We start from the raw sequence: 17,589 nt of genomic DNA, 5'->3' as shown, positions 1-17,589 counted from the left end.
ACACGTCTTTATGCTTCCCCATGGTGGTCTCTCTGCTTCTCTGAATACACAGAAGCCCTGGGAGGTGGGTAAGGGAGGGCTCTGGAACCTGGCTTCTGAAGTTCTCACCTTGACTCTGCACTGCCCGGCTGTGGGACTATCGCTAAGAGACTTAACCACCATGGACCTCAGTTTCCGCATCTATAGAATGGGTGTAGAGACAGCATGACCTCAGGGTGTCCTTTTGACACAATTCAAGGACTGCATTCCATGATAGAGGATCACCAATCATTTGCTTCTATTGTGATCTTTCGTCTTCTTCCAAAGTCTAGAACAAAAATCTCTTCATTTGAAAGGACATCTTTGACCTCATTAAATTACCTATGCTTCTAAATTCCTCAAAATTTCCCAGAAGTTATTTGGCATTTACAACATGTCTTGTGTAGTTATCTAGTGAATGCAGTGTGTGTGTGTGTGTGTGTGTATTTTAATTAGATTGTGAACTACTCGAGGATGGAATGCTTTTAAATAATTTTCTTCAATTCTCAGTGTAGCTAATAGAGTCCTTTCCAGATAGGGGGCTCTCAATGAGCATTTCCTGCTTGGGACATGAAAAAGTGTTCGGATAAACAGTCCCAGCTGTATTACAAATGACTGGATCAGATGTAAGCAGAAATAATAGATAACTAACCCGAACAATCTGCGGGAGGATGTTCATTAGTCAGTTAAAGGAGCACTTTCAACCTGACCCATGTTGACATGAGTCTGTCATGTAAATGGCAGCATCGGAGCACAGGAGGACCAGGCTGGGTGGGGCAGGAGAGACACTGCATTTGTTTGACAGTTGCTGTGCCGTGAATATACTTTTGAGTATACTCACCTGCTTTGTACCTTTCTCTACTCATCTTTTTAATAACTTAAAAAAGTCTATTCTTAATAATCGATTGGAATTAAAGAAAAGCAGACATTGCAAATTAAATATCTTAATTAAATGCACATCTCAGAGCTTTAATTTAACATATTACCTAAAGCTCCATGAGCTCAAGACATCTTAATTTGTACCACATACAAGCACACCTCTTTCTGTTCTTTTACTTCAGGCAGTAAATGGTGCAGGTGGCCCCTTACACTTCTTAAGGGAAAGCAAAATTTCTCCGACAAAACAGTACTACACATGCAAACAGCCTCTATTTTCAAGCATAAGCTGTTTATTGTAGGCAGGTCATTAAGACTTTTTAAAAAATATTTCAGGCACTCAAGCCACTCATTCATAAACTAACAAAAGAAGAGTATGCATTATGACTTTAGATTCTGGGATAATTAGCAATGACTTAGTTTAATTGAGGTTAAAATGACCTTAAGACTTCAGTGAAATTTTTTAAAATCATATTTTCTCTAAGAAAGAAGTCTTTTGCTACCAGCCAGAAATACAAATAATAGAAACATATGTCATAGGAAAATATGTGCTAAATTCCATATTTTCTGTTTTCTGTAAAGTTAGATTTCTATTGCTGCTGTTTAGTCACTAAGTCATATCTGACTCTTTGAGATCCCACGAACTATAGCCCACCAGGCTCTTCTGTCCATGGAATTCTCTAGGCAAGAATACTGGTATGGGTATCCATTCCTTTCTCTAAGGAATCTGCCCAACCCAGGGATCAAACCTAGGTCTCCCACATTGCAGGCAGATTCTTTATCATCTGAGCCACCAGGGAAGCCCTAGAGAATTATTAATTTTAGAAATAATTCAGTATATTATATTGATATAATTTCTACTGCTTTGGCTTTAGGAAATTTTGCTTTAATTTTTTATTGCAAGTAGTAGGTGAAGTAGACTTGGCCACCAAGGGAATTAAAGATTATGTTCAAGTATAACACAAGAACTTGGAAGAACATCTTGAAAACCAATCATGCCACCCTCATTAAGCCAGTAAGACATTCTTTGGTATCTTAATTTAGAGCAGCAGGAAACAAAAAGAAGTGGTGGAAAAATCCTCAGGCATTTTCATAGAAAATGTGTTTAAACAACAAAATACCCAGAAGATTTAAAAAAATATATATTAGATGCATGAGTTTTCACCTAATGAATGCCATGTCTGACATCACGGCAGATATATGTTGTACTTGATATAAAGGGATAAAGCATGCCTAAGGTTGGAGAACTTGAAGATATGGAGTATAAGTAATACAGAATAACAATGCTTAAACCAAAACAAAGAAACTATTTTCCCTTACTTTAAATTTTATCTCTTTTTCTTCCAGTGTCATGCCATACAATTCATTTAGATAGACTGGTTTACCTGATTTATATGCAGCTGTTGTGTTTATAGGTGATGGGGAATTTTTTCCCAGTGTTACAATGAGCCTTTAAAAAGGATTATGTTCTACTGGCAAGCTAAGAATGATGTTTAAACATGGCTTTCTCAGCATTTATCTTTGAGTGATTGAATTTGAGTATCTCCTAGGAGTAAAATATTTGATTGTGAAACTTTCGGATTGCACTTCAAAGGCTATAGAATAAGCATTTCTCCCAGTCTATGTGAACAGCTAAGCTGCCCCAAAAAGGTGCATGGTGACCTTGAAGATGACACCTGTTAACAGAAGCCAAAATATCCCGTGATGCAAAAACCCGGAAATATCAACAGTGAATGGGTGGGGACTTTTGGGGTCTCTAAATGACCTGGCTGGGCTAGTTTTTGATGCCTGTCTTTGAAGCCCCTTATTCAGTTTTAGTTTCTGGAATACTGCCACCCTTGCACCCACTATTTTACTTCGCTCAGGAAGAGTATAGACCAATGCTACCTAAAACACAAAGCTAAGACTTCTTGAAAATGACTGATTATTTCTAGCTGAGGCTAGAAATAACCAATGAGGCATGAAGCATGCTGGACTTTCTGGCAACATGAGGGCTAAAACAATCTAGCACACCAGTCAGGATGAGGAATGCTACCAAACCGACCAAGTTCTCTTTAGTGATCAGTTAAGTGATATTAGTCCCCATTTCTCAAATAAAAATCATTACTCATCATTTGCCAACTCCCATCATGGATCAGGTTGTTATTTGTCCAGCACAAAGCATAACATATTAAAAAAAAACAAACTACCCTCTGCCACGAATGATGAACATTTTCTACATAAAAGAAGATACTCCAGAAATGTTGAGACGTTTTTCGTGTAAGAGGGTTTGCTGGACTAATTTGTGGAATGATAAGGTCATTGGTTTTGGGCTTTTGCTCACTTTTTATTTCTCTTTTTTAATCTCATTCTCTTCGTTTTCTTTATTACTAAGAGGGAGGCAAACGCACAAAAAAACCTGTTATCTATTATCCTTGTTCCAAATTTTGCTGGTTCTCGGTCCCTAGGGTTCAAAGTCAATATGTTTGGTAATGACTTTTTACAAAGAAAAAGGAAAAGGGAACGGAGATTGGATTTCGAGTGTTATGATAAATGCATATCTGAACTTTCAGCTGAGTTGGGCTTAAAGAACTCAGCATCAATTGTGTAGGAAGGTATATCGTCTAAGAAACCAAAATCTGACAGAACACTAAATAAAACAGCAATTTCTCCCTCTCTCTCTCTTTCCCTCTCCTTCCCTCCCACCTCTCAGTCTCCTCTCTCTTACACACACACACACACACACACACACACACACACACACGCTCATTCCTAATTCTGGTAAAAAATCAGGGAGTCTCTGACTCATGTTGTAAACAGAGAACCATCAATAATTGACTTTGCTATCAGTTTGAATATCCAGAGTTTATATTACTCATGTCTTTTTCCCGTTTCAACTGACTTACTAACTGGTTTCAAATTAGCTTTATTATTTGTATTGTGTTGGCTTTTGGGGGTGAAAATATATAAAGATGGGTACTTCTGTCTTAAAAAACATATGCTGACGCGTTTTGCAAACACCACTAGGAAAAGAGATTCTAAATGCAAATTTAGAAACACAATCCAAATATAATTTTTTGTATGTTTCACATAAACCTTATGTAATATGAAAGGAAACTGATAGTATTTTTTGAAAAAGAAAAAGAAAACAAAAGTTTTAAAAAAAAGTGCCAATTTCACCAGTTCTTACTTGTAAATAAGTTAATTTTTTGGCCTACAATGTTCCACAGGAAATAGTGTTGCATTTTGAAATTAAAATATCCACCTTCTTCTTTTTTTCTCCTAAGAATTGTCCCTAGATATTTTATTTTTTTTGAAGGACTGTGTGAAAAAAAATTCATGTGTGTACATGTGTTTATGTATATATATGTGTGTGTGTGTGTACTGTATATAAGTATTTGTGTGTACATGTACTTATGTGCATCTGTGGGTTTTTTTCCATTTGGAAACTAAGTTTCCTGATCATTGGAAATGACTTGGGTATAACATCTTTGGTACCTAAGCAAAGCTGAAACGTTCAGGATCACAGTGGATATCCCCATATGGTTGTGTCACATTTTTGACCCTCAAATCCTAAAAGCACACAGATTTCCAAGATCTGGTAGTTCAAGGGACCCAAGGAGTGGCCAGCCCAGCTCTTAAGGTACATAATCCTAGCAACCTGGTTGCCTGCTGCCTCCAATGCTTTGGGAGCTTCTTGAGACATCTCATAGCAGTTGAGATCCCTGGGGCTGTGAACTGGCAAGCAGAGGAAAGAGGGTAAGGAATGGCTGGCTTTCCAATGCTAGTTCTATGGCTCTAACTGGCTGAGTGTTCTGCGCTAGAGCAGAAGGTCTTCCATCCCAAAGCTAACACCTGACGGGCTCTGCCTGTAAACTACACCGCGCTTTCCACGCAGATCTTAGCATCCTGAGCTCTGAGAGCTCACAGCATTTGTTCATTAGACTGTCCCAAGCATCTGATTGTCTCTGCTTTGATGGGAATACTCGGAAACTGTCTAGGTACAGCTGGATGTGTGCCCTGACAAAGTAGTTCAGATGAGAGAAAAAAAAAAATCATCTTAAACTTCTAGACATACTTGAAAAGGGAAAGCAAAACACCATCTTAGCAGGCGTTCGCCAGATGTCTCTGCTCCAATCTGAAGGCAAACTAGAGCAGAGCTATGACACTGAAGGCCCTTAAGCTCCTGCTGTAGATTTGTTATTAATTAAAAATCCAGCAAGGGAAATCTCAGGTTCTTTAAAGAAATGCTTTAGCTATTTCCCCATATGAGGATGAACTCTTATAAGTTCTATTTTATGATACTCATATCGATGGTTTGGGAGAATGAATTAATTGTTGGGGGAACAAAGTGGGTGAGTGAACACAGAAAAAAAAGTCATATCCAAAGAACAATTAAATGAGATAGGTCATATGATCAGGGCTGAATATACTCCTGATGATTCTCTGGGTTCCTTTCTTTCTGTACAAAGGGACTCAGAGAAAGTGCAACCTTCCCAAGGATTATTATTTAAGTCTACAAGTGTATTGAGAAGCTTAAAGCATGGAAATCAAGATTTGAACTACTATTAGGGAATTAAGAGTTCCTTCAGATAGCCCTTATCATAATTGAAATTGCCTCCTGATTCTAGTACCTGAAATTACAATAATATTCTTTCTTTTTCCCCCTAATTCAGTTCATGGGTTTAAGGTACATTTCCTTTTTTTTTAAAAAAAAAAAGCAACAACTTTTTATTTTGCGTTGGGGTATAGCTGATTAGCGAGGCTTCCTTGGTAGTTTAGCTGGTAAAGAATCTGCCTGAAATGTGGGAGACCTGGGTTCGATCCCTAGGTTGGGAAGATACCCTGGAGGAGGGCATGGCAACCCACTCCAGTATTCTTGCTTGGAGAATCGCCATGGAGATAGAAGCCTTGCAGGCTACAGTCCATGGGGTTGCAAACAGTTGGACATGACTAACGACTAAGCACCACACAGCACACAGTTGACTAGCAATGTTGTGATAGCTTCAGGTGAAGAGAAAACGGACTCAGCCACACATACACATGTATCCATTATCTCCCATACTCCTCTTGCATCCAAACTGCCACATAACACTGGGCAGAGTTCCATGTGCTATACAGTAGCACATGTTACCCACTTTGAATACAGTAGTGTGTACATGTCCATTCCAACCTCCCTGTCTATCCTTTCCCTCACTGCACATTTTTCAATACTAGAAATTTTTGTGTGTGTGATATAATGAATGGAATTGAAAGACTCAAAACCACAATGAAATAAATCATTACTATTTACAGTCACTACTACAGTAAAATGATGTTTCCCATTATCCATAAAGCATTAAGAATTATATCATGTTTTCCTTTGTTTGAGTTCAGTCCCCTTTGCAGCTTTGATAAACTTTTTTTTCTTTTTAATTAACCTAACCATGACATTTAAACCTCAGGATGTCAAGCTACAGTTTTTCAATATGAACAAACTTTCTTTGGTGCCAGCTTAATTTTAGAATCCTGGCCGATCCATAACATAAAACCAAGGCAATCCATGCTTTCTTATATCATGCTTACAAAGTAGCTTCGAAAATAGAATTTCATGACAAATATCATATGATATCACTTATATGTGGAATGTAAAATACGATACAGATGAATTTATTTGCAAAACAGGAAGAGGTTCACAGACATAGAGAACAAATTTATGGTTGCCAAAGAGGAAGGGGGAGAGGGATAAATTGTGAATTTGGGATTAACAGATACACATTACTATATACAAAACAGATAAACAACAAGGACTTAGTTCTAGCACAGGGCTCAATATCTTGTAATAACCTATAACGGAAGAAAGTCTGAAGAGAAAAAAATATATATTTTTATGTATAACTGAATCACTTTGCTATAAACCTGAAACATTGTAAATCAACTATACTCCAATAAAAAATAGAATTTTTACACATTGACATGTTTATGAGGTATATGTGAAACACTAACCTGCCTCGACTTGCAAGTAGAGACGCTAAGAGTAATGAATGTACAACAGGATTCACGCAGAGACTAATTCTTTCTATATACACTACTCATGTCTGCTTTAGAGAAAGGAGACATAAAAGAAGGTACAAGGTTGACGTATGTCACAAGTTATCACAGTGAGAATGAGAGAGAGCTAAAGAGAGAGAGAGAGCACCTGAGTGAGAGGCAGAGAGAGAGATCTATCCTGGGGTTAACATTAGACATGGGTGCCCAGGTAGCTGTGGGGATGACAAGGGAGAAAGGGCAGAATTCAGCAACAGGTTGTAATAGGATCTGAAGGATTAAAAGATGTATTTACAAATTTCATCCTTGGAGAATGGAAGAACGCTGAAACCACAGATACAAAAGGCATATTTGGCAAAAGCGATGAATTTGTGTTTTGAAGTATGGACAATTTGGACCTGAAAAACAATGAGTAAGAAGTGAAATCTCCTTCTCAATAGCTTTAATGGTAATTCTGAACACAGTGCCATTACTAAGAGACAGAAATGGTGTCCAATCATTTATTAAAAAGTTGTTAAAATATGTAACACAAGGGACTTTCTCAGTCTGGAATTGAGCTAATGTACGTTGAAAATATCTCTTTCCCCGCCGGGTGCCAGCTCACAGCTTCCTTCTCTTCAGGCAAATACTGTTAGGAGTTGGGTTATACAGAAGTTGTTATGATGTCCCTTTTTCACATTACTTGTAGCATGCTATAATCACTATTTTGCTTTCTTCATTTCTACTTCTCTCTCTTTTACCCCTTCTCTTCCCATCTCTATACCTTTGTGGGTATGTGTTGTACACTTTGTAGTCTACTGCTAACCTTTTCTAGGTTAAGATACTGTATTACCTCATCTCTAATGAGAAATCTTAAAAATTCCATCATCAGTATAGAAAATACATTTAATCTTCATTCACAACATACTGACTTTCTAATTACACCATTCTCAATGATTACCCATAGGCTTAAGCAGAAAATATAAGTGGTGGAAAATCTGGGCTCTAGAGCAGGTGAGCACTGGTGGGTGGCTTTGGAAGGCCACTGCCCAGACTCCCTCCCACAGAAGCTTCTGCGAGGTGTGCAGTTAGCTGGCAGACCCCCGCTACGGTGCTTTTGGGATCTGCAGCCCATTTAAGCTCAAGCTATGCTTTCCCTGGGCAGCTTTTAGCCAACGACTAAGCATGGCATCATACTGGAACCTGGCCAATTCCATTAGCTACCTTTGTCTGGAGCCTCTGGTGGCCTGACTATAACCTTCCCTGAATTACATCATAGTCTGAGATTCTTCCTATTCAATTCTTTTTTCATCCCTGCTTTCCCTTCCCAGGCATTAAAATGATAGCAGACTCTCTCCACCTACTCCTGCTTCCTCCCTCTTTACCTTTCATAAGCATCGCCCCAAATAAATCTCTTGCACTCTTGCTTTATATTGACATCTGTTTCCTAAAGGACCCAGATTGGCACACTGGGTTTACCTTTGGATCCTATATGTTCTAGTTTCATGACCACGATTTATCTAATTTCTGTCTTTTTTCACTACTCATTTTTGATTATTATAGAAGGAATACATGCAAAAAAAATCAAATAGTTAAAAATTCCTGCCCATTTTCCTGGACAACATTCCTCAATTAATTTATTTTAAAAAGAAGAATAGATAAAGTTCCTAGCTCTTATATTTTGTAAAAACTTTTTATTTTAATATTGCATTTGATTGCTAGTTCTCTTGGCTACAAAATTATGAACACAAATTCATTTTATTTTCCTAAAAATTTGAAGGCATTGCTTTCTAGTAATTAGTGTCACTAGTCACTGATCACTGTTGAAAAATCTAATGACAATGTGAAACTTAGTCCTCTGTAGGTAAACTATACTTACTTTTCAGAAGTTTTAAGAATTTTGCATATACTCCTGGTGTTTGAATATTTCACTGGAGTGCTTCAAGGCACAGACCTGTTTTGGTTTATCCTGCTGGACACTCAGAGAACTTTTTTCTCTTAGGACTGATTCATAGCTATCTTCAGATCTGGTGAATTTTCTTCTATTATTTCTTTGATTATTTCTATCATCTCAATGTCTATTCACTCTCTTCTGGTAGCTCATATTTTATAGGAATCTTGAACTTCTTGATTGACAAATTTATGTGCATTTCTCTCACATTTTTGCAGAATTATTTTTTAATTATTTCATGTCCTGCATATATCCTCTTCTTCTATTGACTTTTTGCATATATATTTCTAACTTATAAGAATTATGCCTAACTTTCCTTCTGATTATTTCTTTTTTACTACAGTAGGTTGGATGGCATCACCAACTCAATGGACACGAGTCTGAGTAAACTCTGGGAGTTGGTGATGGACAGGGAGGCCTGGCGTGCTCAGTCCATGGGGTCACAAAGAGTCAGACACAACTGAGTGACTGAACTGACTGAAGCATTGAGGACTTTATAGATGTAATGGTCTATCTAAATGTATCATAGTGAGTTAGATGAGACAGTGAATATGTCTGGAATGAACTGCTTTTTATTATTATTAATTGTGCCCATGTTTTCCTATCACTTTTGTTAAACTTCTTTCTTAGTTAATCTTTAAAGTTCATAGTCTGCTAGAGTTATTTAAAATGAAATATTCAGCACTTTTCCAGGGTTTACTAGAAGTACTCATTTAACTCGGATTTCATTTGTTGCTTAAGTGTACACCTCCCTCCCCCACACCTGTAATTTCTGTGCACACAAATCTACTTACATTTTAACAACCTAAATATAAAGTTTCCTCAAAACACTTCACCCACTCAGTGCTTATTTTTTCCATGAATGATTAATGATGACAATTTACAAAGAATATTCTGCTAAAAATCACATTAAATAACAACATTGCCTGTACAATCCCATATCTCATCGCAGTGGAGAGCCATGCTTAGAATAAATGCTGCTACTTTAACTAGTTGCAAATCTTCAAAGCTGAATAGCTGAAGAAATAAAATAGTTGAAAGAAAGTATATTAATAGGTATGGGTGCTGACTATTTTATCCCTATTCCCAGCAGCAGTGTCAAGTAATCATTATAAATTCTCCTTCTAGAGCCAGCAGACTGGGTTCAGATCACAATTTAGCTATATGCTCTTGGGCAATCTATTTAACTTTTAAGACCCTAGTTTCTCAGTGTTGGCACAAGGATTTTAAAAATATATGCATATGAAGTATTTAGTATAGGCTCAGCACACTGTAAGCAATCAAAAATATTCATTTTTATGATCAACAAATCAAACGACAATCTCTCAGAGGAAAATTATTGCACCTATTTTCTCCCAAAAGTGATTTCATTTTTTTTTATTTCTTGTCACCACATTGCATTTTGTTTTTACCTCTAGAATAGGTCTTACTACACTCAAATTATGTGTATAAAGTTATTTTTTCTCCATTTCCAGCTGTACATTTAGAACTGAGTGGCCAGATACTGTCATCTTTACCCTTCAGCATGACTAGTAGGAACATTGCCTGAGTAGCTCAAATGGTAAAGAATCTGCCTGCAGTGTGGGAGACCTGGGTTCGAATCTGGGGTTGGGAAGATCCCTTGGAGAAGGGCATGGAAACTCACTCCAGTATTGTTGCCTGGAGAAGGCCATGGACAGAGGAGCCTGGCAGGCTACCGTCCACAGGGCTACAGAGTCAGACATGACTGAGTAACACGCACGCGTGCACACACACACACACACACACAGTAGGAACATTGCACACTGTACCCACCAATGGACAGATGACATCAGGATAGCACAGTGGGGATATAGTTTGATCTCTAAGGGAAAAGTCATATACAGTTTGATCCCTAAGAAAAATATGTTTGCGAGTTATAAATCCATTAAACGTTTAGGAGGTAGATTCTGTCATACCTATCTATGAGGAAAAGGAGGATATGTGTACATAAAAAAGAAACACTTCAAGAATAAGCAGTCTCTAATCATGAGTGACAAAATCATAAGGAAAGGTGCCCATGTAGACTGAGTACATGAGGTTGAGCGTGTCAAGGGTGTGAACACTCTGAGCTGGTATACAGTATGCTCAAAGATATTAATTTCTCTGAACCTAAGACATGTATGGGCTAAGGGGAAAGAGGTTAGGGAATGGTGTGCTCTGTGAAGAGCTCTAAATCGGAAATTGAAGCTCTTGCCTTTAGAGTAATTAGTCCTGGAAACTACTGTATCAGATGGTGAGCCTTCTTCATGAGATAAGGCCACTTCCACCAGGGAAATGGATCCATCCGACTGGTGCTTTCCGAAATGGGGCAGGTACACACCGGCTCTGATGGTTTCCTTCCAACCCCGTGGCTGGCATCTGAGCTGCCACAAGAAGCACACGTTCATGAAGTAGATTGAATGCAGTCTTGGGCTGGACCTGCTGGAGTAACAGAAAGGAAGGCTTAGGTCGGGCAGTAGACGAATGCAAGGCCTACAGACAATGCTGCGTGATTACAGATGTACAGCTTCCTTGTGGGTGTGGTCCACGTCAGGACCCCCAAGGATCAGCTATCACTGTCTGATGTTTTCACTGTTTCAGATCCAATCCATTCCAGATGCTTTGTTTTTACTACGTTTCAGATCTAATCCATTTCAGATGCTCATGCTACTGCCATTCTGATGCTCTCCTTCAAAAAAAAAAAAAGGAAAATAAAAAGAAGTGCCATCTAGATCCAACAATTTTAACATCTCGTAATGGTTTTGGCAGAGGAGAAAGGTAGAACTCTCGATTAAATAGCTTAAGACGACGTCACGTGTGTAAAGGCTCTCACAATAAGAGATCAAAATTAACCTTTAATATGTAATTCTACTTTTCAAGCTTTACTCTTTGCTAATCTGAATTCACTCTGATGCCTCTCTTGTTTATAAATTTTGACAACAGCTAGAGTTCCTTGAGATTTAGATATAGCCATATCTCCACTCTGATTCCCACTTCTTGCGTACAAGACGGAACTGGCAAAGTAGGCTGCTGCTGCCGTTGGTGTGTGGAGCCTCGGTGTCTCTCTGTGGGAGGCCATGGAGGCTGTGAAGCTACAGGATTGGGGCCTGAACTCAGCATGGATGGCAAGGGAAGGAGCTTATTAGTGGATCGCAAGGCTCCTTCCTTCCTTCTTGGCAGGAGTTGTTGCTTGGAGCCAGCAGGTGTTTAATGCTGTTAAATTTATGAGTAGTGAAAGCTGTTGGATTTCTTAACATCTGGGTAACATAAATTATCAGATTTTTTTTTTTGCCCCAACATCATTGGAAAGTGATTTTGAAATCTATGGAAAGCCATTAAGTAACCTTTGCTGGAATGTGTTTATTTCTGAGCATTTATTACTACCTCTGTGTCTGCAGGCTGTCCTGGGATGAGCTGACAGACCCTGGCTGAGCAGGAAGTGACAGGGTCAGGAAAAGCTAAGTGGGGATAGCTTTCTCTTGAAATCCCTCGTGAGACACAGAGTCCTTTTAATTTATGCATTTGTAGTTTTTGTTTTGTATTTCTCTTGCTCAGAATTACCAATAAGTTAAGTAGAAGCCCAATGGCTCAATGGCGCTCCTTTTAAACAAGTGTGATATCGAGAAGTGAAGTGAAGTTGCTCAGTCGTGTCCAACTCTTTTCGACCCCATGGACTGTAGCCTATCAGGCTCCTCCATCCATGGGATTTTCCAGGCAAGAGTACTGGAGTAGGTTGCCATTTCCTTCTCCAGGGGATCTTCCCGACCCAGGGATCGAACCTGGGTCTCCTGCATCGTAGGCAGAGACTTTTACCATCTGAGCCACCAGGGAATCGAGAGCTGCTCCTAATATATGCCCCTTTCTTTCCCTTTTCTCTATTCCTTCATCACAGTAAATACTAGGTTTCTGACCTGTCAAGAGAATTTAAAATGTAAAATGAAATAGGGAGAAAGGAATCAGCCTTTTCTTTACAGTAACAGGTTATCCACATAACATTATCCATCTACATCGCTGTTATCCACCAGGTCTTCTGAATGTAAACAGGCATTTCTTAAATGTTTATCTGCTGTTGATTTTAAGTGGGATTGTCCATAAAGCATTCATACTTGCCAAGTTGTGAAGGTGACCCTTTGAACTTGATGTGTTTTGAGAGGTTATTTTTCTACTCACATTTTAGTTTCTAACAGAAATTGTGGCAATATGCAATAATGCTGCTGTTTTTCATGTTTCACATTTCGATGTCATGCTTATGACTGGATCTAATGGATTTACAAAAAAAACACACAATGTGGTAGCATATTTTCACATGATATACTGGGAAGAATAATGGGTTCGAGGGAAGAACTGTTGGTACAAACTCAATTCTCCAGTGATTTCTTACTCTGTGACTGTGGGTAAATCACATCAAAATTCAGAATCACAGCTTTTCTTCTGTAAGGTCGGATTTGCTATGGACATTGTGGATGACAACCCAGAATCCACTGCATCCTGGCCCCGCTGATTAATATTAATACAGCTTAGGGACTTGATGTAAGGTGAGAGGAGAAATCTGATTGCCAAGAGAGTTAGCCGATATCTTCTTGGCTGGTCATTTTGGGGTAATGGGTATGTGACCGAATTCTCATCGGTGAGATGGAATAAAACATTTTCTGTAGGTTTCTAAGACAGTTCCAATGCTTAAGAGAAAGTTACCAGAAGCCAGGCTCTCTTCTCATTTGTATATGAGTCATATTGCCCCCAGGAGTTACCCTAGCCATCTAGTGACCTTTGAAGGAAGGCAACCAGAAAACAAAGCTGAAATTAATAAAGATCAGACCTGAGTGGCTCACAGAGAAAAGGAGCAGGAGGCTTGATAAAGTTCTCCCTGAATCCCACCCCCAACTTTTAGTTCCATGAACCAAATAAAATTAAATATTGTTTACCCAGAGTTTTAAGTGGGTTTATATTACTTCTGTGTGTGTGCTCAGTCATGTCCAACTCTTTCAGACCCTTTGGATTGTAGCCTGCCAGGGTCCTCTGACCATGGGAATTTTTAGGCAAGAACACTAGGGTGGGTACTTGTAGCCAAAACCATCACAACTGATATGGGAAAAATTCTATCTGCCAATCAGGATTATTTAAAGGGCTAAATAAAGAATTCATGTGGGTTTCCCTGGTGACTCAGCTGTAAAGAATCTGCCTGCAATGCAGGAGATGCAGGTTTGATCCCTGGGTGGGGAAGATCCCCTGGAGGAGGAAATGGCAACCCACTCCAGTAGTCTTGCTTGGGAAATCCCATGGACAGAGGAGCCTGGAAGGTCCATGGGGTCGCAAAGAATCAGAATCCATGGAGGATAACCTTGTAGATATCAAATGCACCATCAAAAGTGGTTTCCCTCCTTCACCTGTAGCTTCATCATTTCTTCCCAATGGTCACTGGAATTAAGAAGTCAGGATCCATAAGGAAATAAATTGACTGAAAGACTAAGTTTCACTTTTACATGAGTAAGAGTATTAAAATATAAGTTACTGAGTTGCAACATAGATTATGTTTTAAGACTATTATTTATACTATGTTATATGATAAATAATAATATATTAGTATATGCTAATAGTAATATACCACACACTATCATGTATATATCATGATATATACAGTCTTAGGACTATCGGTCTATTTTATACACACATATCTACATTATATACTCGTGTGTATGTATGTGGGTGTGTATATATATCTTTAGGCATTACAGAGCACTATCAAACAAAGCCAATAAAATAGATACACCTGGGCTATGTTATATTATATTTTGTGGTTTCCAAGAAAATAGTGCATTTTTTCCAAAAATGTGTTTAAGTGATATTTTACCTTACTTTGAAACTTCAGTTCTTCCAGATTTTCCATATTGACTACTTGGGAAAATATGCTCCTTAAAAAAATGTGTTTTTAGCACAACACTTGCTCAAATACGTATAGAATGTTTGCTCTGAATTGTATTCATTTACGGGAATATTTTAGGATGTTTTCATAAGAGGGAAAGAAAACCCAAGACTTTCAGACAGGATCTATAATAACGCTTCACAACTGAAGACAGTTTTCTTGGGGTTTTTGCTCTTTCTGAAAAAGAAGAACAATAATGCGCCAGAGACCCCAAAGGGAAATATATTGTTAATGGGAAAAACTGCCTTCATTCACTCTTTCTATTTAAGGGAGCTCTTGTTGCCAGGTTATAATGAAAACATAAAGGTCTAATACAAGACTGATCAAGGGGAAGGAGGCAGGGGAAAGTAACCCAGCATATGCAGCCTCTAATCCAGATGTTAGCATTAGTGGGGTAGCTTTTGTGAAAGACAGCCAGCAATTGTTATCCTCCTCATCCTCTCTGAGGTCCCCACTCCATGACCAAATGAAAAACAAAACCTTATTTTTCAAGTTTCAAGATTTTTTTTTTTTACATAATATAAATTCTGTTTTCTGATTAAAAAAAAACCTCAAGTATAAAGCAAGTTACTTATGATGTTGATCTGATAGAGTGAAGATTTTGAAAAAATGGAAACAAGTGACACTTAAAAACTATTTTGTCTAAATAGGAAAATCACCTAAAATTCTGCCTTTTTATTATAGCTTATTGAAATAAATGTTTTCTTAACTTGCTAAAATTAAGCTAGGGATAAATCTTCAGAGTTTTTGAAAAAAGCTCAAGTACAACTTAGAAAATGATGGCTTCCTAGCATATTGGGGTTGGGGGAGGAAAGGGTTTTTAAAAGGAAGAAAAAAATTAATCTCAGAGAGAAATCCAGATAGACTTAAGAACAAAATAAAATAGTGCTTAGTGACAAATGCTGAGAGAACACACATCTCAGAAGAAGTGAATAATCTTCTGAACCATCTGTCTTGGTCTTTTTCATAACCTCTGGGAATGCATTTTGGGGAAAGCTGTCATAAAACTATACAGAACTGCAAATTCTTTTTTATAACAGCTGCCTCGCATAGTCTGTAACTCCACGTCTTTCCAGAAGGTTGCAGCGCATCGGAGCATGCTTGCGTCTCCACACAGTCCCAGTAAGGGGGCCGTCAGAGCTGCTGTTCACCCTCAGCCACTGCTGGCTGCCCCGCCTCCCTCAAACCTGCGGCTGTCTGCGTCGGCATTTTATCACACAATCTGCGGCATGGCTTCGTTAAACCTAAGTTCTTGACTGAAATTTCATATAAAGTGATATTACAAAATAGTCCTAAGTTTGTAATTTTCACAAATATATTAATGTCAAGTCTGAGGGCTTTCCTGGTGGTTCAGATTGTAAAGAACCTACCTGCCATGCAGGAGACTGGGGTTCGAGCCCTGGGATCCCCTGAAGAAGGGAATGGCGACCCACTGCAGTCTTCTTGCCGGGAGAATCCCATGGACAGAGGAGCCTGGCCGGCCACAGTCCATGGGGTTGCAGAGTCAGACACCACTGAGCGACTAACACTATCCCTTTCAAATCTAAAGCTTGTTTGGATTATGATATGGTTATCCATTGTATTTTGGTTTTAGAAATTTTGTCTCAGAATTCCCCATGAAACAGACTCCGGGCCAAGGCTGAGTCGACTGAGAACTGCAGGAAACCTCAGGAGGGGTCAGTGGCGCGTGATGCAAAAAGAGAACACGTTCAATAAAGGACCTGGTGGGAGACTAGGGGGCTATTTGGAGAGGAAACTCGGGAAATTGGTGTAAAACACACTCCTAAGAGTCACCTTACCTGAGGGCTGGTGAGGTTACACACCGACTGCGGCCATTTCTTGGTGGAGGCTGCATCCGAGGGTGCGGACTCCCGCGGGGCCAGCCTGCCGCGCACGCGCACAGAGGCACCAACAAAACTGCGGCGATAAAGCAGGGATTAAACCAAGGTTCTCTAGAGACTATCAGACTATTATTAAATTTTTTAAAAGTATATTGCAAAATCCAAATAAGGGAGCAACGTACAGAAAATTAACAAGAGTTACTAATCTAAAGGCAGGATCACCAGTAAGAATAATGAGTTCACATTTATTGCCTATATAATACATAGATAACAGGATTACTTGCTTGCTTGCTCAGTCCTTTCGGACTGCTTGTGAACCCATGGACCGCAACCTGGCACGTTCCTCTGTTCATGGGATTTCCCAGCAAGCACATTGGAGCTTGTTGTCATTTCCTACTCCAGGGGATCTTCCTGACCCAGGGATTGAACCCACGTCTCCTGCATTGGCAGGAGGATTCGTTACCACTGAGCCACCTGGGAAGCCCAGATAACAGGATAGGGGATTTTTATTTTCTTTATTTTATTCTTTATTTTCTTACCTGTATTTCTATGCTTAAAAAACTACATTGTCTATTATTTTGGTATAAAAGCGACTTTAAATATTATGAAAATGCCATACTAATTTTTCATACATTATTTATTGTATTATTAGATTGGGTTCTTATAGCAAGTATCTATACTATTGGTTCAGTTTATACCATGAGGATATGGGAAGTATTCTCATTTTCCTGTTTTACAAAAAGGCAAACAAAATAGCAAACCACAGAGGTACAAGTTTACCAAAGAACAGAATGACTATATGCTTCCTAAGGAATGAATCTATGCAAGATGAAATTTCTTTCTGTTTGAGTCATTTATATATTTTGATTTTAAAATTCTATAACAATCACTGTACCATACATTTGCTTTTGATTTGGACTTTGGATTTCTTTTGCACTAAAAGTAAAGAAGATATTTAACATATAATTAGAAAATATACACAGTCCAACTATAAGGAA

At 38.6% G+C, this 17,589-nt stretch overlaps 1 long non-coding RNA gene across 1 annotated transcript in view; it reads right to left on the bottom strand.

Annotated features, from left to right (window-relative positions):
• LOC145518749 (uncharacterized) overlaps window positions 1–16,607 on the bottom strand; it is a 78,948-nt gene extending 62,341 nt beyond the window's left edge. Inside the window, exons 1-2 of the long non-coding RNA XR_014063258.1 lie at window positions 16,550–16,607; window positions 11,046–11,272 (exon numbers count right to left, since the gene is read on the bottom strand). This is a non-coding gene — a long non-coding RNA (uncharacterized LOC145518749). The remainder of the gene's footprint in view (window positions 1–11,045; window positions 11,273–16,549) is intronic.
• Window positions 16,608–17,589: the final 982 nt, after the last annotated feature.

The sequence above is a fragment of the Giraffa tippelskirchi genome, chromosome 8 (genome assembly GCF_054371585.1).
Source record: "Giraffa tippelskirchi isolate mGirTip1 chromosome 8, T2T-mGirTip1v1.2.pri, whole genome shotgun sequence".
In the NCBI taxonomy this organism is placed as follows: Eukaryota; Metazoa; Chordata; class Mammalia; order Artiodactyla; family Giraffidae; genus Giraffa; species Giraffa tippelskirchi.
This window is presented reverse-complemented; position numbering and strand designations above follow the sequence as displayed.